Source organism: Anabrus simplex, chromosome 4 (assembly GCF_040414725.1).
Source record: "Anabrus simplex isolate iqAnaSimp1 chromosome 4, ASM4041472v1, whole genome shotgun sequence".
NCBI lineage: Eukaryota > Metazoa > Arthropoda > Insecta > Orthoptera > Tettigoniidae > Anabrus > Anabrus simplex.
The window spans coordinates 89,857,056-89,882,751 of record NC_090268.1 but is presented as its reverse complement, the minus strand read 5'-3'; the positions used below and the strand labels follow the sequence as shown (position 1 = coordinate 89,882,751).

The 25,696-nt window shown below is 41.0% G+C and overlaps 1 protein-coding gene across 1 annotated transcript in view; it reads right to left on the bottom strand.

Moving 5' to 3' along the window:
• Positions 1–25,696, bottom strand: part of LOC136872180 (uncharacterized) — a 421,215-nt gene that overhangs the window by 81,541 nt on the left and 313,978 nt on the right. The window lies entirely within an intron of this gene.

The window sequence follows — 25,696 nt, the reverse complement described above, 5'->3', positions numbered from 1 at the left end:
CTTATTCCATTTCCTATTAAATGTAACTTAGACTGTTGAGCGAATAAGACAGTGACTACTGTTTGTGTTTTGTAAAATGTGGATTGTGCCTTTAAGAGGCCTGGATCTTGTAAAGTTTGCAGAATAGTCTCCTCGAGAGTAATTGTGTGGAGCAAAGATGCCCTTTCTAATGTTGTAAATTTTGAAGCTGTCTCCTGAATTTTAATTGATTGGAGCAGCAGTGCTCTTGGTAATTTTAACTTTTTGAGCGACCTAAATTATCTCTTTAAAGTACCTGATTACTCTTAAACGTCAAATAACTATTGTTTCTAGAGCTGAAGAGCTTCCTTTATGTATATCGAATTGTTATTTGTTATTGTCTAACAAAGTTTAAACTCTGAAAAGAAAAAGGGGAAGAAATAGATTTCGAATTTAAAAGTTTTAAATTAAAATCTGATGTTTCCTCTATCAACCCATTCACGGCTGAGTCTTCTTACACCTCTGCGTTCCACAGAATCCCCGGAACACAATCAACAGAATGTTTCTGGATTTAGTTTGCAAACATCCCTGAAAATTATATTTTTAAAACCAGCAAATTTTAAGAATAAGCCATTTTTGCTTTAACCTAATAATATTTGTAAAAAAAAAATGCCCATAGAATTGAGACATATTTACTGAAGTGTAATATTAAAATATGCTCTGTTGCTAAATTTCCGACCTATTCAAAGGATTCAAATATGTTGGTACAGTCGAACCTCGATATCTCGAACCTCCTTTACTCGATTTCTCAGTATCTCGAAGAAACTTAAATTTCCCGGCCATTTGTCCTATTGTTCTCGTGTATTTATTTCTCTACTACTCGAAAGAATTTTTCGATTTCTGAAAGCAAACACTTCCTCCCTTGAAGCAGAAAATACTGCAACATGAACTGTGCAATACGCTATTTGAGGTTTGTGAGCAATAGTTAACAAGTAAAGAAAGGGTTACAGTGATGCTGGGAACTTATATGACGGGAACCCAAAAATAAAACTTCTAATGATTGAAAAATCGGCGAATCCTCGCAGTTTCTTGGGTGTGAATTAATTACCGGAGTCGCGGATGACAAGCTCCATCTCGGCTGCGTGGTATTGACGAGAAATTTCAACGTGAAGGGAGGAAAGGTTAACATTAACAAACAAAAGAGACTAACGGATTGTTTCCATTAATAATAATAATAATAATAATAATAATAATAATAATAATAATAATAATAATAATAATAATAATAATTGCTTTACGTCCTACTGACTACTTTTACAGTTTTCGGAGACGCCGAGGAGCCGGAATTTTGTTTCGCAGGAGTTGTTTTACGTGCCAGTAAATCTACAAATACGAGACTGACGTATTTGAGCACCTTCAAATACCACCGAAATGTGCTGCACATACTCAGGATCGAACTTGCCAAGTTGGGATGAGAAGGCCAGCGCTTCAACCGTCTGAGCAATTGAGCCCAGTGTTCGACGGTTCAAAACTGTTCCTATTCTCCAGCTTGTCATGGACTTATGATTTCGATGTTAATAACACTCATACTGTATCATCAATCAATCAATCAATCAATCAATCAATCAATCAATCAATCAATCAATCAATCAATCAATCAATCAATCAATCACTTATGTGAGAACGGAAGAATAACAGGAGTAGAAAACACATTCAAGTTGTTTTTCCCTTATTACTCCTTGGTGCTATGCTCTACTGAGGACCTTGGCCTGCTTAATCGTAGATTTCTAGTCGACTCGGTCTTCAGCATGTCTACGCCTTCTCCTCACTCTAATAACTCTCAGGAAGGTCTTATATGGATCAGTGGCAGAGTGTCAGTTCCTGAATGGAAATAAATTCGAAGGAAGGTGTAGTTATCATGTTGTATCCACTCTTTGAAACAGTCACATATTCAGATCAACGCTACCTATGCAATAGTTCGTGATAATGTTTTCCCATTTCCAGCTAAGGACATTAAAAAACCTGTCAGAAAAAGCAAATCAAACTCATCTTCACCGAGCGAGTTGGCTACGTGGTTCGAGTCATGTATGTGAAAGCTTGCTTTCGGGGGGTAGTGGTTTCAAACCCTACTGTCGGCAGCCATGAATATGATTTTTCCGTGGTTTCCCATTTTCACATATGGCAAGTGCTGGGGCCCACAAGGTTTGTCGTAACATCTTGATAGGTGTTGTCTAATTGAAGTATCTAGTCATATTTTATTGCGGACATTTTTTTAATATCTTAATTCATAACAGTTGCGCCGGGGGCCTGCAATTTAATATCTTGAAACTTGAAAATAGGTGCAGTGAGTATGTTATGAAAATTAGTCTTTCCAAGACTAAACTGATGTCAGTACGTAAGAAACCTAAGGGAACTGAAAGTCAGGTTGGAAATGCACAATTGGAACACGTAGACAATTTCAAGTATTTAGGACGTGTGTTCTTCCAGGATGGTAGTCTAACAACTGGGATTGAATCAATGTGCACCAAAGCTAATGCAGTGAGTTCACAGTTGCGATCAACAGTATTCTGTAAGAAGGAAGTCAGCTCTCAGACGAAACTATCTATACACTGGCCTGTTTTCAGACTAACTTTGCGTTACAGGAGTGGAAGCAGGTTGGACTCAGGGTATCTTGCTCATAAGTAACAGACATGAAAGTAGCGAAAATGATTGCCGGTACAAACAGGTGGGAACAATGCTAGGAGGGTACTCGGAATAAGGAGGTGAAGGCTTAGTTAGGAATGAACTCGAAGGATAAAAATGTACGCCTAAACCAGCTTCGGTGGGGGGAGATGTGAGGCGAATGGAGGAGGACAGATTATTTACCTTAAGTGCGACCAGTATCCAGTATTCGGGAGATACTAGGTTCGAACCCCACTGTCGGCAGCCCTGAAAATGATTTTCCGTGGTTTCCCATTTTCACACCAGGCAAATGCTGGGGTTGTACCTTAATTAAGGCCACGGCCGCTTCCTTCCCACTCCCAGCCCTTCCCTGTCCCATCGTCGCCGTAAGACCTATCTGTGTCGGTGCGACGTAAACCAACTAGCAAAAAAAAAAAAATATTTACCTAGGAGAATAATGGACTCTGTTATGGAGGGTAAGAGAAGTAGAGGGAGAAGAAGAAGAAGAAGAAGAAGAAGAAGATGATGATGATGATGATGATGATGATGATGCTTGAGGTTTAAAGGGGCCTAACATCTAGGTAATCGGCCCCTAATGGTACGTGATGAGATGAAACGTTCACAGGGATTCGTACTATCCCATGGTGTTCCTCACAAAGTGGGTACTAATCACAGGCAACGTAAGCCTGTGCTGTTCCGCACCACGTCGTCTGTCCTGAAAATGGTTTTCTTTGGTTTCTCATTTTCATTTTCCATTTTCACTTCAAAACAAATGCCGGGACAGTTCGTATTCTTAGGCCACAACTCTTTTTTTTTTTTTTTTTTTTTTTTTTTTATCTCCTTGCCCAATTTCGTTCCCATCATTCATTTAATCATTTCCAGCTCCTTGGCCGAATGGTCAGTCTGCTGGCCATCGATTCAGAGGGCTCCGGGTTCGATTTCCGGCAGGATCGAAGATTTTAACTATGTATGGTTAATCCCTACGGCTCTAGGACCTGGGCGTTTGTGTTTGTTCCAACACATTCCCCATCAATTTCATACAACACACCACACTATCAACAATCACAGAAACACGTAATAGTTAAAACATCCCTCGACATAGGGTTCGCGTCAGGAAGGGCATCCGGCTGTAAACAAGGGCCAGAACCACACGTAAAACATAGTTCGCACCCGCGACCCCACCAGTGTGGGAAAAGAGTTACAAGAAGAAGAAAGGCGTTTGGCCGCAGAAACATGCCATAGCCTATAATGTCAAATCATCGCCGACGGGATTAAGGGTAGTCATACACAGAATATATTTTAAGATGAAACAAGAAGAAATCCATACCTAATGCATTAGTTTGAGAACGTCATTTTGCTTATACAGCAGTCGTCTACTGGACCTACTTTGAGCTATTTATAGTATTTAAAAACACTCCAAAAGGCCTTTATTAATTTGAGACCACACTTCTCACTGTAACATACTTTTGGATGAGGCATTTGAACGAATGTACGAACAGTACAGAAGAAGAAATTCGCCAAGGTACGAATCGTTGTTTATCAGTTACTGTTTTAATGTTTCTATTACGTTCATCGGCGACTGGGCCAGACACAGATAACTGCCAGATCAAAAGGAGAAATAAAAACTTTGATAAAAGATATTAAAAGCAGCAAACTCAGCCAACCGACGAACGTATTTCGTGATAATGGACAACGAAATCTGCAGAAGTGTTCAGATTTGGAATATGAACTGTTAATGAATATATTCTTCGATAAAATAGTTCGTGATTACGGTCTCCAATTTCCCGCTAAGGATTTCTCAATAAATAGCCAGGAAAAGGAAAACCAAACTCACTTTCTCTTCCCGAATAGCTTTCTATTCAGTGGGTTAGCCGAATGGCTTTTTGCATATTAAAAAAACGCTAACTCCACAGATTTTGTAAGAATGACACATGAAAATTCTAAGTGTGCGAGTTTAAGTACGACGGAAAAGAAGGACCACATTATCATGGGGATTTTTTGGCTAATTCACACACATTTTCCAATACAATTGTAGACTTATGTGCTTTTAGAAACCTTTAAAAGTATACCATTCGCTAATCGCTGCTTCTCGTCACTTTCTTTACATAACAGAACTACGCAAGTTCTTAGTCGAAGTGTGCGAGCCGTACATGTAAATAATAATAATAATATTAATATTTCTTTCTTTCTTTCTTTCTTTCTTTGCGATCATTTAAGAAAAGGCTAGGAAAACAACAGATAGGGAATCTGCCACCTGGGCGACTTCCCTAAATGCATATCAGTAGTGATTGATTGATTGATTGATTGATTGATTGATTGATTGATTGATTGATTTGGTTTACGTCCCAATACCTACTTTTACAGTTTTCGGAGACGCCGAGGTGCCGGAATTTTGTCCCGCAGGAGTTCTTTTACGTGCCAGTAAATATACAGACACGAGGTTGACGTATTTGAGCACCTTCAAATACCACCGGACTGGGCCAGGATCGAACCTGCCAATTTGGGGTCAGAAGGCCAGTGCTTCAACCGTCTGAGCCACTCAGCCCAGCTGCATGTAAAGAGTAAGAGAAGAAATATTGTATTACATCTGACCATAACACGCGACGAGATACACAAATTTTGACATTTACTAGCCGCGACTGTATTTCTCAGAAAGGCACAGGCATACGTCTCCATGCAAAGTGGTTTACAAGACATAATGTGTCTTCAAAACAGAACGACAGCATGAGAGAGGCTGAGACAGACACCTGTCAAAAACTCCTACCGTCATATCTTGCTTGACAACCCAATAAAACATTTAGGTCCTTGAGGTAGCAAGCCAAGACTCCAAAACTAGACACTGAAGAACAGTAACCGCTGATGTGCAGGTGATGTTTAATTCAAGACAGCCTTTATAGATCAACAATGGAACATTTCAGTTTTTTAATGTAGCACACTTTTGTTTCTAACTGGTAAGAGGTATATAATTACCTTTTCAAAATTATTTGTAAAATATCAACGTATATGCAACTCCCTACGTTATATGTTTGTCCCCTATCTTTCGCGACTTTAAATTTTACACATAGTTTTCAACAGAATTTAGAAACTGTACAAGATGTCCTTGAAAAACGTTCCAATATTTACAGAGGAGGCCGCACGGACAAATGAAGGATAAAAAGGTCCTATAAATATTGGTCGCAAACCCAATATTTTTCGGAGTTATGGTCCGCTAATACTGCCATCCGTGATCACATGTGCTCGAATGATCGCCATCCATTGTAAAGCAGCCATTATAAGGTTATGTATGAAGTTCTGTTTTATGGTGAATCATAATATATGATATCATCGATTCACCAAGGGGGCGTTATGTGATAGTACATATATCACACCCCAGAATTATATGTAGAAGTTAGAGATATTATTGTCAGTATTCTATTTTTATTATTATTATTATTATTATTATTATTATTATTTCATTTGTATACTTTTCCATTTATATTGGTAAGCTGGAAGATATCCACATATGTAGGTATGAGTAATTTGTTTTGCATGAGTGGGAAAACATTGCTTTAATAACTCTGGTAATTTGAATGAGTCATATGAATATCCCAGTGTCTTATGAGATGTATTTGTTGTGGTCGTCGGGAAGTTCGTATGAGTCATATGGCTACCCCATTGTCTGTTGTGATGTACTTGTGTCAGGAAATTCCATTACTCATGTATATATCCCAGCCTGATGAGATGAGCTTGTTGTTGTACCAGGGAAAGTTTGGTGATTCATGTAAAACTCCCGAGTGTTTGTTTATCTCTTGGGAGAAGGGAGAAGTTCAGGGCATGTCTTGACAAGAGGTTCGCTCATGATTGGCTGGCAAGCACCAATCCAGACGTATCATCTGACAGGAGGGGGATGTTGATGTCTATAAAGGTTGATGATACAGCGGCAACCAGGACATTAGAAGAGATTGTATGGAACATTATAAGTGACGTTGTATGGAACATTGTAAGGAGACATTGTATGAGACATTGTAAGGGTGATTGTAGAGGTGATTGTAAAGGAACGAGAAGGAAGATAACTACAACTACAACTACAACGACAACTGACAGACTGTACGGGAAAGAAGTGGTGCTGATACACGGTACTGGAGTGACACGGCAGCAATGGACTGGACTTCAAACGTTCGTGGAGCGTAGTCTAGTTATGTTTGTGGAAAGTGGCTGATTGTGGAGAATGCTTGCGCATTAAGTATTGTAGCACTTGTGGCGGCCTAGCATTATATGTTGGTGAAAGCTATCTCAGACTTTCCATAATTTATGTTGAGGATCGACAGACGTGTGTATATATCTTTACAAGTGTTAAAATATGTGAACACAGTAGTACAAGGTACAGTATCTGTGTGATGTGATAACTGCCGATTATGAGAATCGGTAAGTCGAATTGATACAGAGACAGTGAAGGGTATTTATCTTCATACATGTACATTGTTCATCGGACCATCTACAAATGGTAGCTTAGTTCTCGCTTTCGTTTTCCCACGATTTTCATTATTATTGTTGTTGTTGTTGTAAATATGGAGTCTTCCAGCAATATTTTATGTGTGTATTATATGTATAATGTTGTATGTTGATGAGGTGCTCATGCACGGAATTCGTTAAGAATATAGTTAGCTATTTTAGAATCAGTGTTATTGATGAACCTAGGTGCAGTTCCTACCTAATTAGTCGTTTTCAGGAGGTTAGGTAAGGCCTGCAGCAGATGTACCAGTACGCAGCATTATGTACACGCCCTGGGATATAAAGTTTATCATGCTCTTATCTAAATTCGAGGGATCCATTCTGGTGAACTCTGGCGCCCATACTACGGACATTTTGGTTAATTATGCTTATTAATTTTATTAAGTTTTTGAGTAATTTTATTTATATATTTTTATTCATGATTTTATTTATTATTATCAACTTATTACAACCTACCGTATTTTGATTAAACAAAAATTTAAAAACATGTTTGTTAATAATGAGGACTTGTGTGATAAGATATATATAGATCAGTTTTTGAACGATGTCTTAAATGATTCTATAACAATGGAGATCACAGTGAGCTATTTCTTTAGGACAATAACTGTTACTATATAAACCATTAATGCTACACTACATTACGCATTTTCCGTTAAATGACTTGTAACCGCACCCTGTATAAGTCTTTACATCGATTCAACAAAAAAGGTCATAAATATTCAATCAATTGTAATCTTAATAGCGCAAATCTCATTTAATCGCAAAAATACGCACGTCTGAGACAATTTCCACGGGTAATTACTACGATTTAAAAAATGATTGTTATTTCATTAATGGTAATGAATGTTACAAATGCACAATTTTATTAAGTAGCATTTGTAGTTGATGAACTATAACAAATTTAAGCCCATTAAATTTAGGCAAGTGAATGGTGTAACATGGCGAGTGTCTACCGCCAGCAACTGCTCTATACGATGAATGAAGGGAAGGCAATCTTCAGTAGGGAGGCAGGAAGTATCTCATGGCCACGAGGCAATCACATGAAAGAAGCAGGAGCTTCTACCTCCAAGCCAACGACGCTCTCAAAGAGAGAGGATGGTTAATATATTTACAAAGAACAAAATCCTTGGCGAAGAGATAGTCGTTTACCCAAAATACTTCATGAATATTTCAATAGTAGGCTTTTACAGAACAGCGAGTTAATATCTCGGTTTACAAAGCAGAATCGTATCACGCGTACAATACCAAAGTCTTGGCTGCTGTTGTAGCATCAGCCATACACATCCAGTCTCATCAGATGTATGAATACATTTAGATGATGATGGTGCTTGTTGTTTTAAGGGGCCTAACATCTAGGTCATCGGCCCCTGATGGTACGAAATGAAAAGACAAATTAAAAGTTTTAAATCATCCACTGATCAAAATAAAAAATGGCATGAAGAATTAATGCGTGGATATGAATTTAAAACAATCAGTGGATCCTACCCAAAAAACCACCATAAAAATAGTGTCACTGACCAAGAGACCACTTCTAAAGCACAATCCTGAATCGAGGATGCTTGTTGTCTAAAGGGGTCCAAAATACAGGTCAACGGCCCCGCATAATGGTACATGTCGCTAGTAAAGGAGAACCATAGTATTTGTCTTGTTGGGGTACTAATCAAGAGTAGCGTAGACTCACGGTGCTCCACACATGATGGTACTACTCACAAGTATTGGACGTCGTACAGATAACGCAGACCTATGGTGTTTCTCACATAATGGCGCCACACATAGGCAACGTAAATCGATGGTGTTCCTCACCTAGGTGTACTAATCACGGGCGCCGGTATACCCGTGGTGTTCCTCACATAGTGGGTACTAAGCACAGGCAACGCAGACCCACGGTGCCGCTCATATAGTGGTACTAATCACAGGCAACGCCCAGACCCGTGGTGTTGCTCACAAGGGTACGACTCACGGGTTCTGGAAACCCACAGTGACCCACTCTCTGCTGCTACTAATCACAAACCTATTCCGTACTTGATATAGTGGTACTACTCGCAAGTACAGGCAACCCATAGTGGTCCCCGCGTGATGGTACTAATCAGAAGTAGTTTCATGGTTCTAATACAATCATCCCTTGGTCGCCCCTTTTAATCGCCTCTCACGACAGGCAGGGGATACCGTGGGTGTATTTTTCGTCTGCATCCCCAGCCACAGGGGTAGACAGAGAAAAATGGAAGAAATAAGAAGGGATCCGTCACTTCGAAAAATGAAGTAAGGGACGATGAAAGGCAAGGGCCACGAATGGCGTGAAAATGAAATATTCCCTAGGCCTCGAATGCTCTAATACCTTCGGGGTCATAAAGGAATAGGAGTTGACCAAGGGAGGTCGGACAGGATAGATGAAAGTGAGGAGCCTGGCACAAGTAAGTGGAAGCAATGCCAGATCGCAGCTAAGGGCCTGTGGTCGCCAACTCACGCTCCGAAGTTGAGAGCCCCTTGGGCCCCTTTTAGTCGCCTCTTACGACAGGCAGGGGATACCGCGGGTGTATTCTACATGTGCGTCCCCAACACGCAGGGGGTGATGTGTTTGGTCCGCGAGAGGTATTTTATTTCCCTCAAGTCCGCCGGCTAGCCGGTTAGGACCCCGCTATCCGCCACCTGGGAGTATCACCTCTCCCCCTGCTACTCCAGCGTAGTAGGTTCGTGGACATTTAGCTGAAAACACTAGTGTACAGACACTGGATAGTTACTGTACATGTGTTCTTCGATGCACATTTCTCCATTCTAATAGTGAGTGTCCTTTTAAGATGCAAAACACAGAGGCAATCATTCCCTTATTTAGCGTACGTGAGGGTTCGTGGTTTTAGCTATGCAAGAAAAATAAATAAATAAATAAATAAATAATACATAAAATCAGACACTATCGCACAGTAATCGGACCAGAACTCTACGCCACATAATGTATATTCTCCATTAATAGGACAAATAGAAGAGGCGGGGAAAAAGGATTATGAGAAAAATCTGGAGTCTACTGGAAACAGAGAAGTACGACTTTAGGCTTACGCATAAGGGGAATGAAGACATATAGAAGAATGAAGAACGTGAAAAAATGAGTAATGCGATTAGGAAGAGGAGAGTAAGCTTATTCGGTCACGACATCAGGATGGACAACAGACTAAACTTAGTTCACAAGAATAAAAAGACAACCGGTCAATACAAGTGATACAGTAAGATGTGCAAGAGGTGTGAATAACAGAGGCCAGAATACACGACAGAACTTCATCCCTCAGACCAGAATTTTTTTTTTTTTTTTTTTTTTTTTTTTGCTAGTTGCTTTACGTCGCACCGATACAGATGTCTTATGGCGACGATGGGACAGGAAAGGCCTACGAATGGGAAGGAAGCGGCCGTGACCTTAATTAAGGTACACGGAAAACCATTTTCAGGGCTGCCGACAGTGGGGTTCGAGCCCACTATCTCCCGGATGCGAGCTCACAGCTGCGCGCTCCTAACTGCACGGCCAACACACGCGGTAGTCCAGATTTAACGAAGCTAATCAACAATATAAAGAGATAACTAACAGAGAACAAACAAAAGAAACTTTTTTGAAGGGAAGTTTTGATTTACAACTCTGCAGTTCCATATTGTAATATGTAATGTACGGTAGTCAAATGGGTGGGGTAATTAGTCAAATGGGTGGCGTAATTAGTTCAGTGGCTTCGCTGCTGACTTCCCACCCGGAAGGCTGATGTTCGAATCCCGATCGATTCTGTATCTAGACCTTCATCTCAAGAATCACGTAGCGCCAGGAAGGGCATCCGGTCTTAAACGTTCGACCTAAAACAAAATGAAAAAGGGTGGTTCCAGCAACACCAGACATAAGTTGGATAAGCTGAAGAAAATTTTAAGTAATGTAGTCAAATACAACACCCATGTTCATATAAAACACAACACTTGAAAGACTAGAGATAGGAAGTTATTATTCATAGGACATATTCATTAGTGTGTTCTGCAGAAACGATTAGCATTTCAGTCACTTAGGTTCAGCATGTGTCCTGTTGCCTAGTAGGAACTGGGTCCTACATGGGCACTGATAACTTGTTCCTGCGTGATGGCATCGACGTGTATAAGGCGCGAATGGCGTCGTGAGGTGTAGCCATCCATGCCGCATTCACCTGGTTCCACAGTTCGTCTTGGTGGTTGGTATTAAGTCACAGCGCCGCACACGTCGTTTCACCATATCTCACACATTTTGGATTGGCGACAAGTCCGGTGATCGGGCGGGCCAGGGCAACAGTCTGACATCCTGTGGCAACAAGAAGGCACGTGTTCGTGCAGCAACATGTGGTCGCCTACTGAAATATGGCGTCTGAGGTGTCGTGCAGAAAGGGTATGGCTACGGGTTGCAGGATGTCATTCACGTAGTGCCCTGGACACGCACCAATTGTGAATTATGGTTGTACCCAATAGCACCCCACACCATAAGGCCTTGAGTTGGCGCTGTATGTCTTGTGCGAATGCAGTCAATGTGATGCCTCTCCCCCTGTCTGCGGCGAACCAAAATGCGGCCATTATTTTCAAACAAACAGAACCTTAATTCGTCCGAAAACACATCTGCTGCTATTCCTGTCTACAGTGACGTCGTTCCATACACCATTGCAGTCTAGCAAGTGTATGCACATTAGTCAAAGGTAGGCGGGGAAGTGGACGACGCGCCGGTAACCCTGACCGTAATAAACGGCGAAAGACTGACACTCCTGATAGTGTACGATGTGTTACACTGTTGCGCTAGAGCCGAGGAGCACGCAGATCTTTCCTGCAATGCCATTCGGGTGAGGTGTCGATCTTCTCGAGGGGTCTGGGTGGTGCGACCAGACCCATCTCGTCGTGTTCTACGGACTTCTGTGAGCCATTCTCTACACACCCGTTGCACTGCCGATACACTTCGTCCAACACGAGCACCAATTTCCCGGATTGATGCATCGCGTTCTCTCATGTCATTAATGCGTCCTCTTTCAAACTCACTCATTTCACGGTACGGTTCTCACATACGTCTGCGAGGCATCCTGCACGTCTACTCAAGTCACACTGATCTATTACCTTCGGTTTATAGCGCGAACGAGAGCCGCACGTACACTTTTCCAGTCGGAAGTGGTGCGCCGAGATACTGATTTTGACCTTGAACCTGAGGGCCGACATGGTTCAAATACTAATCATTTCTTCAGAACATACAAATACACATGTTCTGTGTATATGAACTTTCTATATCTAGTCTTTCAAGGTGTTCTGGTTTTTATGAACATGAGTGTATGTTCATGTCCATGAAGATTTGAGTATGAAAGATGGTTGATCAGGGCCTAGTACATCAATAGAAATAACAAGACAGTATCTGCAAGAGTTGCGGAGTATGGATTCTTCCCGTGACTCACCCGGCGGAGAGAGGAAACCCAATTAATATGTATGAGCCACGCAGATTACATAACATGTGAAACAGAAGCAAGTGCAACGACGCACATGCAACCTCATTTTATTTTCAAGAACACCGGAAAACAAGCATGGCTGATGTTATGAGTACGTCTTTTCACGACTCCCTCAAGATAGGTCTAATATCACATTAAAGTAGATAATATTGTAATAGTTATTTATCGTAACGTATCGTATCACAATACGAGATGGAAAAGTTGTGAAGCGAAGCCGTAAGCCGAGTATTGTAACATACCGGTACGATAAGAATATCGTACAATATTTTGTATACTTTGAAGGGAAAATATTTAAATGAACATTTTCAAGGTTTATTAGATTTGAGTGTCAGTTAGGCTATACGTCCATCAATATGGCTGCTTTATATTCATTCTGACTGCATTTATTTTCCGACAGTTGTTTGCTGAGTTGCAGTTGGTTGGTTATGTAAAATGACAGCGGTGTAAATAAGGCCATTACAATATATTTTTGAGTGTCGTAATACGATACTAATGTGCGGGTGTAGCAAGAACTACAATCAAATACACTATAGTATACTTGCTACTATATATCAGACCGTAATACAGAATTCAACATGGCGGTTGTTTTGAGCCATTGCCCTCGACGTAGATTTGCTATATACTGTGAAACAAGAGGAAAGCAACGCGTAGGTTATACATAAAATACTTAGCATGATCATTTCCGTAAATAATAACTATTATATTCACCATCAACTGCGTTTACAAAATTAAAAACCAAGAAATGATATTACTTATCGTCTGAAGAATGTTTTAAGACACGAACACATATTTAACCCAAGTATATAATCCTGCAACCAGCAAAGTTGAAAATCACGAACTTTTACAAACATCTATCATGACAGCATAAATTATACGTCAATTACTACGAAGTACAGTAGCCAACTTCAAATTTATTTTTAAAATACTGGGTAAGTCGGCCGTGCGGTTGGGGGCGCACAGCTGTGAGCTTGTATCCGGGAGATAGTGGTTTCGAATGTAACTTCTTCCGGCTAATGTAAAAACTTCATAAAATCTTTAACTGTAAATCGGGGATAGAGAGTGAATTACCCTCTCGAGCTCCCCTTCATCTTGGTTTTGAGGTGACTACGTTTTGTAACTGTTTTTCCTTCTGTAATGTGGTAAAGTAATTTCTATACGAGTCACCTCAGTAGTTTGGGAATAGCCCCTGTTTCATTGGCCTAGAGCCCCTTAGGTTTTTCATTATCTCGGAGCGCAGTACGCCTCCTTTCAGTTTGTGTTTCGGGCCATTTACTTAGCCTGTTCTTTTCCGGAAAGGCCCTATAGGTTGGGTACGAGGTACCCCTGTTTCAAATTGTAAGTTGGACCATGGAAGGCCAGAGAGTTTAAGATTTTTGAGGTCGCCTCGAGGAGGCTGAAAGAAACGGAGTGCCTGTTAGCTCTTTTTTCTAAATTTTGTAATTGTAAAGTGTGCCTCTGGGAGGCTAGATGTTGTGATTTAGGGAGCAAGTGCTCTTGAATTAGGGGATTTCCGCACCTCAGTAAATAATATCTCTTCCTTTGTAAAATTGTAAAACTAGGGGCTTAAGGCCCAAAGTGTTAAGGTTCTGAATCTTGGATTTTTCCCAATCTTGTTTAATAATTGCTACTTGTACCTGTAATATGGTCATGAAAAAATATTGTTAAGTTTGTTTTCGGAAAAGAAATATAACCTTTGTTAAAGTTTTAAATTCGATTCTTGACAATGTAGTTAGACCCATTCAAGCCCGCAACTTCTTTAACCTCTTTCTGCTCCAAGGGTATCCCGGTAACAATTTAACAATTTAATTAAAAAATATGCACACAGATGTGCATAGGTTGATATAACAAATTATCATTCTTGTTATATTTACTTAGAGCTTCGTTCCTCTACGTACATATCGTAAAATGGTACCGTTCACACACTTTGTTCTAGTTGTTGTTGATTATGCTTGTTGTTTAAAGGGGCCTGATGATGATGAAGATTGTTGTTTAAAGGGGCTTATCATTTAGGTCATCGGCCCCTGATGGTACGAAATGAAATGACAAATTAAAAGTTCAAAATCACCCTCTGACCAAAATAAAAATGTCATATCGCTAGTAAAGTAGAACCATGGTATTTGTCATGTTCGGGTACTAATCAAAAGTAGCGTAGACTCACGGTGTTCCATACATGATGGTACTACTCACAAGTACTGGACGTCGTACAGGTAACGCAGACCTATGGTGTTTCTCACATAATGTCGCCACACATAGGTAACGCAAACCGATGGTGTTCCTCACCTACGTGTACTAATCACGGACGCCGGTATTCCCGTGGTGTTCCTCATATAGTGGATACTAATCACAGGCAACGCAGACCCACGGTGTCGCACATATAGTGGTACTAACCACAGGCAACGCCCAGACCCGGTGTGTTTCTCACAATGGTACTAATCACGGGTACTGGAAACCCACAGTGAACCACACTCTGCTGCTACTAATCACAAACCTCTGGTGTACCTAATATAGTGGTACTACCCGCAAGTAAAGGCAGCCCATGGTGTTCTCCGCGTGATGGTACTAATCAAAACTAGTTTCATGGTTCTAATACATTCATCCCTTGGTCGCCCCTTTTAGTCCCCTCTCACGACAGGCAGGGGATACCGTGGGTGTATTCTTCGTCTGCGTCCCCCACCCACAGGGGGTTTAAAGGGGCCTAACATTTAGGTCATCGGCCCCCCAATGGTACGAGAATAGACGAAATGTAATGACAATTAAAAGTCCAAAATTTATCCACTGGCCAGAATTCAAAACGTGATGGTGAAGAATGAATGAATGAATGAATTTAAAATAATCAGCGGATACAACTCACAATATTGAAAATTAAAACAATTTCAAAATCCATCCTACGACTGGCAGGGGATACCAAGGGTGTGTTCTTCATCTGCGTCCCCCACCCACAGAGGGAATACTTTGCTGCATAATTTCCATGTACATTCGTCACTTGGTTCGTGGTAATGCGAATCTGTGCATAGTTCATGATAAAAACCAAGGATGGATGGATGGACGGATAGTCCTGTTATGGCGCCCCGCAGTTCCTGGTTTGGGTCGGTCTATCTTCAGTTCAGCATAACCTCTGTCAAGAACTGCGGGAAATTTTCTTCTTCTTCTTGCTTACATGGCAGCTGAAGGTCTTACCTAAAGTCTTCATTGAGGAAACGCTCTTTAGAAAGCATATATGCTAGCCTTGATGGCGCTATTTTTTCCTTTTTTCCAATTTCCAGTAAGCTTTTCACGAATCTGGCTGTTATTCTTTCCAGTGTTTCTAAGTCGGCCAGTGTGAGGCGTTTCCACATAATTTCAATGCCTTAGGTGAGTGTCGGTATGATTTTAACGTGATATAACATTGCCGTTTCTAATGAAATGTCCTGGCGGGGTTTTGCATGTCATAGATCCCTCGTATGGTTGCTGCTGTCCTGCTGAGAAGTGTTTTGTTCCCCCCCCCCCAGGATTCAAAGGTTATTTGGTTTTGAGTGGTTTTGTAGACTACTTTCTTCCTCAAGGTTATGTACAGATATTTCAGAACTTCATTGACTGAAGTCTTTACTTACTACATAATCGTTTTCTTGAGTATTATCAGTTGTTTGTAGCATTTCTTTCCGTCTGAAAAAATTTGTATATATGTCATGTTTTGTTGTTGTATGATTTTATCCAGTAAACGAAATGGTCTCCTTCTTTCTGCGTAACATATGAAATCAAACCAAGTGTTGTATTCACGCTATATTTTAGGTTTCGAGGCATTTGTAATGCGGTTGTTATGGTTTTCAAAGAAACATCTGTTAGACCTTCAATAATATACAGGGCTGAGCATTGCTTTGTCGGCCACGATTTTAGCAGGGTTAAGTTTTCTTGATACAGGTTTTGGCTGGTTCATCTGACGCAGTTGATTCTTTTTGACTTTGTCGCTTAGACTGGTAGGCGTTTGTTTAGTATGGCGAAGCTCTCTCGTCTAGCTACTTGATGATCCATGAGGGTGATAAATTTACCTCTGTAAAATGTGAGCTCGATATTACTCGATCCATTTGGCGCGATATATGGCATTTCTTTTTTATTGATCAGGTTGTATCCTTCAGCCAGTAGAATTTACATGATGAGATCTGTTTTGATGATAGGCTTAACGAGACTACAGTTCAAGTCACTGGCTATAACGTTTTATCACGAAGTTTATGTTGTTGTTGTGGATGATGTTTGTTTTAAAGGGGCCTAACGGCTAGGTCATAGGCCCCAAATGGCACGAGGTGCAACTAAATTAAAATTAAAACTTCAAAATGTATCCACTGAGTAGAATGATGATGAAAAAATGATCGTGAAACAAAACAATCAGTGGATCAATTTACAATGTCTGAATTACTGGGATGACACTTATAACCTAAAGGGGTCCAAAATCTAGGTCACCGGCCTCTCATAATGGTACTAATCACTGCTAAAGCAGAACAATGGTGTTCCTCCTATGGTGGTACTAATCACACACCAAGTGTACTTATGTTGTCGCTTATATAGTGATACTAATCATAGGCAATGTAGATCCACGGTTATCACACATTATGGTAACGCCCACAGGCAACACAAACCCATGGTGTTCCTCACATAATGGTGCTAATAACGGACGACGGCTAAAGCCGTGGTGTTTATCGCATAGTAGTGTTAATCACAGGCATTGTAGACCCATGGTGTTTCTCAAAAAGTGATACTACTCATAGGTAACACAGACCCACTCAGAACACAGTGGAACCGACCGGTGGAATGCGCACGATAACACTTATCACAAGCAAAGCCCAGATCCGTAGTGTTCCTCACATAATGGTACTGTTTCTATATAACGTAGACCCATGGTTTTCCCTGCAAGGTGGAGCTAGTTGCAAGTAACGTCGACCCATGGTGTTCCGCACGTAATGGTACTAATTACAAGTAATCTCATGGTTCTAATGGCATCATCCCTTGGTCGCCACTTTTAGTCGCCGCTTACGACAGGCAGAGGTACCGTGGGTGTATACATTGTCAGCGTCCCTCAACCATAGCGGGTTTATATGAGATTCATGCCACCGTCACTGTAGTTCAAAATGGAGTGGAATGTCATGGCCAATGTCGCTACATCAACCGATCAGACTTTACGTCCTCCCAGTTACAGATATCAGTTAGGTACTTATTCATATTACCCTTTAGTACGTCGTCTCTATTGTCCCCCACGATTACGCTGTTGTACGAACATTAAATGAACACTGCAGAAACATTTCGGTATTTTATTGGAGGAAAATCACAACTGATTACTGGATCTGTGAATGTTACTGTACTCGAAATTTAATTTTAAAAAGTATGTCCTGAAAGCAGTAGCGTACCCAGGATCGGCCGATTGGTGGGGGTGGGGATTATCGTTACAAAATGATGGTAGATGATGATGTTGATGAAGATTCTTGTTGTTTAAAGGGGCCTAACATCTAGGTCATCGGCCCCTAATAAATAGTACGAAATGAGACGAAATGTAATGACAATTTAAAAGTCCAAAATCATCCACTGACCATCATTCAAAACGTGACGATGAAGACTGAATGGATGAATACGAATTTAAAACAATCAGTGAATTCGACCCGCGAACAATGGTATCATTGACCAAAGGATTGTTTCTAAAGCATAATTTTGAATCGATGATGCTTGCTGTCTAAAGGGGTCCAAAGTCTAGGTCAACAGGCCCTCATAATGGTACTTATCGCCAGTAAAGTAGAACCATGGTATTTCTCATGTTGCGATTCTAATAAAAAGTAGCGTAGACTCACGGTGTTCGACACATTATGGTACTACTCACAAGTATTGTACATCACACAGGTAACGCAGACCTATAGTGTTTCTCACATAAGGTTGCCACTCATAGGCAACACAAACCCATGGTATTCCTCACACAGTGGGTAATAATCACAGGCAACGCAGACCTACGGTGTCGCTCATATGATCGTACTATTCACAGGCAACGCCCAGATTCGTGGTGTTTCTCACATAATGGTACTAAAAACAGGCAAGTAAGCCCATGCTGTTCCGCATATAGTGGTACTAATCAGTAAACCTACAGTGAACCACTCTCTGTTGCTACTAATCACAAACCTAGTATGTACCTAAAGTAGTGCTACTACTCGCAAGTAAAGGCGCGTCGTGGTGTTCCCCGCGTGATGGTACTAATCACAAGTAGTTTCATGGTTCTAAGCAATCATCCCTTGGTCGCCCCTTTTATTCACATTTTACGAGAGGCAGGGGATACCGTGGGTGTACTCTTCGTCTGCGTCCCCCACCCATAGGGCGTACAGAGAATTGAATTGAAGTTATTGATGATGATTTACATACCATTGAAGCTGAAAAGCCTCTTTATGTAGCGTCTTCTTATAATAAAATACAGGTTTATGAACACACTAACTACATTTTTATAATATTAAAATATTATACTAAACATGAAACTTAAAAAAATTAAAATACAGATAATACAGTAAGATCAAAACAGAGAGAGAGAGAGAGGAAAATTAAGTAACGGACGAAGAGATGCAAGGGCCACGAAAGGCGTGAAAATGAAAGACTCCTAGGCCTTGAATGCTCTTATACCGTCAGGGTCGGAAAATAACAAGAGGTGACCAAGGGAGGTCGGACAGGATAGATGAAAGTGAGAAGCCTGGCGCAAGTAAGTGAAAGCAATGTCAGGACTCATCTGAGGGCCCCGTGGTCACCAACCCACTCTCCCAAGTTGTGAGCCCTTGTAGGCCGTTTTAGTCGCGTTTTACGACAGGCAGGGGATACCGTGGGTGTATTCTTCATCTGCGCCCCAGACCCACAGCGGGTAACAAACACAATGAAGGTGCAAGCATGACGTGTCGTTTTAAGAAAACTGATGTAAGTGAATTAGAGATCTGTTGGTTCTACAATTATGTCTCTGAATGCTTATTTAGTTTATCCATTCCCAGTTTCTGTTTATTTTCTTTTTGTAAATATTCCATTGGGGGGTCTACACCCCCCTCCCCCACCCCCTGGCTACGCCCTGGCCTGAAAGCATAATCAAAGGCTGGAAGTAAAATTTAGCTCACGAAATTTCAGAGATAGGTGGAACAACCTGTATATTAGTGTTTTCTTCTGCCAATAGAGAGGAAGCAAGTCCGACTCATTGGCTGAATGGTCAGCATCGAGGCCTTCTGTGCAGAGGGTCGCGAGTTCGGTCCCCGGCCGGGTCGAGGATTTTAGCCACATCTTCTTAATTCCATTGACTCAGGGACTGGGTGTTTGTGTTTATCTCAATACAGACCTCTTCATATACACATAACACGCTACATTATCAATAGAAACACACAACAGACGACACACAGGTTTGGGTCAGGAGGTACAACAGGCCGTAAAAAGTGCTAAGTCCACATGTGCGACGCAGTTTACACCCACGAACCCATCAGGGTATAGGAGAAAGTGGCAGATGATGATGATTAGAGAGAAAGCAAATATCTCAAATAGTTGAAAGAGGTGACTTGCGGTGAACCGAAATTTTCCTTCACAGGGGTAGTTTGACGATTGACTAACTGTATTATCCTACCATTGATACCATAATCTTCGAGGAAGGTCAAGAGTCTTTCCTGCACTCAACGGAAATTGCATTTCTGAATTAAGTGCAGACGGTAGATTACATGGTATCCCTTATTTATCTACGCAATAAAATATATCTCAATTATTACTAAAATACAATTTCTGTAACTGTTGTATCTCTATTCAATGCTAGGATATATTTTCTATATTGCAAGGAACATGAGTATTCTTTGACTCAGCCAGAAAAGCGATATTCAGTTTCAAATACTATGTTACAAAACGTTCAGATTAGAACATCAAAGTTCCAGTCGAGACAAGGCAACTTCTGAGGTTTCTCGTAACTGAACCGGTAAGTGGGCAAGAAGCCGTACATTTTAGAGCTGAGAAGTCAACGAACAGTTGTTTTTAAAATCCGAATTTGGCCACCTACGGACCGCGCATCCGGGATCTCTTCGTCCCCCCCCCCCCCCGTTCTGATCTTTCTTTCGACCTCGGATATTATCAATTTGGGCCTGTATTTAGGTTATTTCTCTTCGAATGTCTTGACATTAGAACACAGGACGAAGTACAGACAGATACTTCGCGCGATACGTGACTGTCGCTTAACGTCACAGTTTCAAGGTTGTGAATCGAACCTTCTCATCAATAACTTAAACTGTCAGTATTAGAGGTGGGGACGGAGCGAGTAGAACTGGAGAGTAACTCGGTTCTTCAGGTTTTCGTGACGTCACAGCGGAGCACCGATTCAACTCGAATACTCCCTATAGCGCTGCGGGTGTTTCAGTAAACCTTACACCCAGGCTAGACTCGCAACACCACTGTGCTGTTGTTCAGACTCCAGACTGAGACGTCTGTTCTATTTGTGTTTCCTTATACTACATATGTCTTTGTTTAAAGTTGTTGCGCTATATTTTCTACCCATATTTGTAATAAGAAAGGAGCAATAATGCCATGACAGTCCTCCCAAGCATGACAGTACTTTACTAGCAGTCCAGGTAGAAAATCCGCTACTTCTAACATTTACAAACAAATCTATTGTACAGGTGGAGGAACGTCAAATTTATGGAATCACATAAAACGGGCGTATCGCAAGGACATGGTACAAATACAGTTGCACATCGTGAAAGTAATTCCATTCCTACGTACGGATGAGACAGTGCGGGGAAAAAATAAGTTGCATAGGAGTTTGGCTACTTTTGTATGCGAAGACATGCAGTCACTGAGGGTTGTAGAGGATAGAGCTAGACCTGTAGCTTAGATCATTTCCAACAGAGCAAAAAAAAAAAAAAAAAAAAAAAAAAAAAGAGCCACCGTAGCTCAATTGGTAGAGCTACCAACGCGAACTCGGGAGGTTGTGGGTTCAGATCCCACTGGTGTCCGGTTGGCCATTTTTTTTCTGTACTTAGCATCTCTTCGACACGCACTAGATGTATGCAACATGACCTAATAGGTTGAAAGTCGATTTCGATTACAATACGGTCGTTAAATTTCAATATTCATTGACCCTTAAGTGAACTTGCTCCTGCTTACCTTAGCGTACCTGCTACATCTGTGCCCGCATTGGAGGTGTTTTGCATGTGCTGGACAAATTCGTTCGGACCGAAGGTCGTCGCTTTCTGCAAAACGAGCTGAAACTTTGATATTTCTGAATGGAAATTCCTCCTACATAACACCTGTTCCAATCAATACAGAACACTAACGGTACTTCCAATACTGTCTGTGTACAGCGTATTGTGTCTTGATTTTAATGCTTGTCACAAGATGAAGAATTGAGTTTATTTGTATACTTTACTTATTTCCATTACTGATGTTATCGTAACAGATTTTTCATTTAACTCTTTACCACATAGTTATAAATGAAATGTTTGACATTATATGAGTTTAGGCACATTTCAAAGCACTAGATTTCGTTTCGTCAATTATCACATTATGGAATACGGTACGTTTATCCACATGCATTTATATTTATTGTATTTATTTATTCATTTGTATGTTTATTTCTTTATTTGTGTCTACTTGATATGCCTCATATTAAGCACAGAGTTGTAATTACACTGTTTGTAACGTTATCTGTTAAATTTACATTACATTATAAAAATTGTGCAAATAACCAATAACAGATAGTACGGAGCATTGTACCACTGATAATAATTGATAATCTTCTTTATGAATGTAAACTGTAGCTTAGAAGGTCAATATCAATTATAAATTTACCGCTATAAAGTTGTACTCGGTTCTGTACTCGGTTTAACCGAGTAATGACGTCACAGTACTTGCTCCGAACCGAACCGCTCCGTCCCCACCACTAGTCAGTACTGCGTAGATTCGGATTCGAGTGCACACTTTTCACCTAAAAGACAGCTTTGATGACCGAACTTCATATGCGAATAATGTTACATCAATTCTATCTTACATCACAGCTGATCCTATGTCGCGCTCAAAGGAATGTCCTTGTTAATATAACGAACCGAAGTCATCCTACACAGAGAGATGATTATCCGACTTAAAGGGGATTCACCGTCGCTAGTTTAATATTTAAGCTGTTGGACGGAGATAGCACGTATCAATAAAAGCAGAGCGGTCACTTATCGGTAAGCGTTTGTACCAACAGCCCAGCTAAGTCCTCCTAACAAAGGATTAGAGGACAAGAGCTTGGTAGTTTAAGAGAAGTCATTCAAAGTTGTATCCGGCATTGTCCAGCTGTTTGCACTGCGGTCGTGCTGGGTCGGGTGTAGGCTGCCAATCTGCGCAGCATTCGCTAGCAAACTGCTCGGCAATTATCAAATCTCTTTGACCTACATGCATGCGAACGAATGGGGGCTCCTAGCCCGTAGCACTGGTATAAAGACCAACTTCCGACTGAGAAGAAAGGTCAAATAGAGGGGGGAAAAAAAACCGATCGTATTTTCCTACCGTTCTAATTCAAATCATCAGCCTCCCAGGTTGGAAACGTAGAAATCAATTTTTAACACACATATTAATTTGATGACTGGTTTCAATAGTTGGAAAATAACGATAATGATGATGATATTTGTTTTTAAAGAGGCCTAACAGCTAGGTCATCGGCCTCTAATGGAGGTGAACGAAATAAAAATTAAAACTTCAAAATGTATCCACTGACTAGAATCTAAAACGAATGATGATGAAAAAATGATCGCGAAACAAGAACAATCAGTCGATCCAATTCACATTGAGTTATTTACACACAAGCAACGTAGACGCATGGTGTTCTTCACACAGTAGGACTAATCACGGGTGCCGGAATTCCCGTGGTGTTTCTCATTTAGTGGAACTAATCACAGGCCACGTATGCTCATAGTGTTGCTCACATAGTGGTACTAATCATAGTCAATGTAGACCCACGGTGCATCATATATTATGGTAACGCCCACGGACAACATAAACCCATGGTGTTCCTCACATAATGGTATTATTCTCAGGCAACGCAGACCTATGGTTTTCGTCACATAGTGGTACTTATCACGGGCAACGTACATCCATGGTGTTTCTCATACAGTTGTACTACTCATAGGTAACGCAAACCCATTCTGAACACAGTGGAACGGACCGGTGGAATGTACACGATGATACTTATAACAAGCAACGCCCGGACCCGTAGTGTTCCTCACATAATGGTACTAATCACAAGTAATCTCATAGTTCTAATGCCATAATCCCTTTTAGTAGCCTCTTACGAAAGGCAGGGGATACCGTGGGTGTATTCTTCGTATGCGTCCCCCACCCACAGGGGGTTGTGTGTTTGGTCCGCGAGAGGTATTTTATTTCCCTCAAGTCCGCCGGCAAGCCGGTTAGGACCCCCCAATCCGCCACCTAGGACGCGCCACGTGGGAGTATCACCTCTCCCCCAAGTAATTTCATGGTTCTAATGTCATCATCCCTTGGCCGTCGCTTTTAATCGCCTCTTACGACAGGCCGGGGATGCCGTGGGTGTACTCTTCGTCTGCGTCCCCCACCCACATGGGGTGAATTGAGTTATTAACAGACACATTGATCTGATGGTTGGAAAAATAGTTGGAAAAAAGTATATGTTGATCATTGTCAATTTGTCCACTTCTAATGTGGAAATGATGTCCACCTACGCAGCGTGACGGTTAGAGTTATCAGCTACCGTCTTTGGAGTCCCAGGTTTGAACTTGTCAGAGATTTGAGATTAGCAGAGGGGAGGGAATGGGCTTATGTGTGGTTGAAAAGCTGCATGCAGTTTACCTCCCATGAACGTGTTCCACGAAGGAACTGCATCACTTCGATAAATGCGACGATATGAATTTACTTTCCCTATGGAAATGATTATACCCGTGGCTACGATCACGATATCAACAGTCACGGAACCCTGCAAGCTAGTTTGCTTGCTCTCTTTGAAATGATTGAAAATGATTGAAAACTAGAGCACAGAAGGAAAATAACACTGAAAGGTAGAGCAAGGTAACATTTTGTACAATCTGTATCTGTCCGACAATGCTAGAAAAATTCTTAGGTGGTCAACAGTCTTCTGCAGACTGAGCAAGTGGCCGTGCGGTTAGGTTCGCGCAGCTGTGAGCTTGCATTCGGGAGATAGTGGGTTCGAACTTCACAGTCGGCAGTTTATTTCTGTGGTTTACCATTTTTACACCACGCAAATACTGGGGCTGTACCTTAATCACGGCCACGGCTGCTTCCTTCCCACTCCTCGCCCTTTTCTATCCCATTGTCGTTTAATAAAAAAAATAGGAAGAAGAAAGTTTCTGCAGGTGGAGCGCTAAAAAGCAAAAAAACATTGACATTCACTTACTGTATTTGTATTCACAAACAAATTTCAGAATTTCGTAATTAAATTGGGATATTACTTTTTATACAACTCGTCCATGAATCGTAATTTTCTTTTTTACCTTTACCAAGTCAAAATGATTTCATTTTTGACGTACTACAGTGAAATCTCTCTCTACAAACCCATTCAAAAAAGAAGGCTTTGATCTAAACTGATTTGAGCAACAAACTTCATTCTTCGGTAGCACTGCCATAACAAGTAGGCATACGGCTGCCTAGAGTTTGATATAGGTTTTTAGTCAAAGGAGTCTTTTATTTCCACCACCCTTCATGACTTCCTTTTCTTATATTAGTTTTCTTCTCATTTCGATTGTTATTAATTATCTTCCTGATCCATGAAGGCCGATGATCACGACACATTTTACCTTACAAAAACAACCCCCAGAACAACGACCATCATCGCCATTAAACTAGTCATGAAGACGATTGAACAAAATTACCATGTCAGCGGTGTGTGGCGTTGATTGACTAAAACTAAATAAGGGTTGCCCAAATGAAAATGATACTTTAAGGCGGGTTTACACTCAACGATAAATTGGAGCAATTTATCGTTGTAACGGAATCGTCACGATTTATCGTTGCGTGTAAACAGGACATTGCAGCGATTTATTGGATTTGGAATTGGATTGGATGGTTGGTGCCGGCCGGTTCAATTTTTACGAATCGTAACGACAGGCTGGAACATGTAAAGAGTTGCAGCCACATGTCGCTAT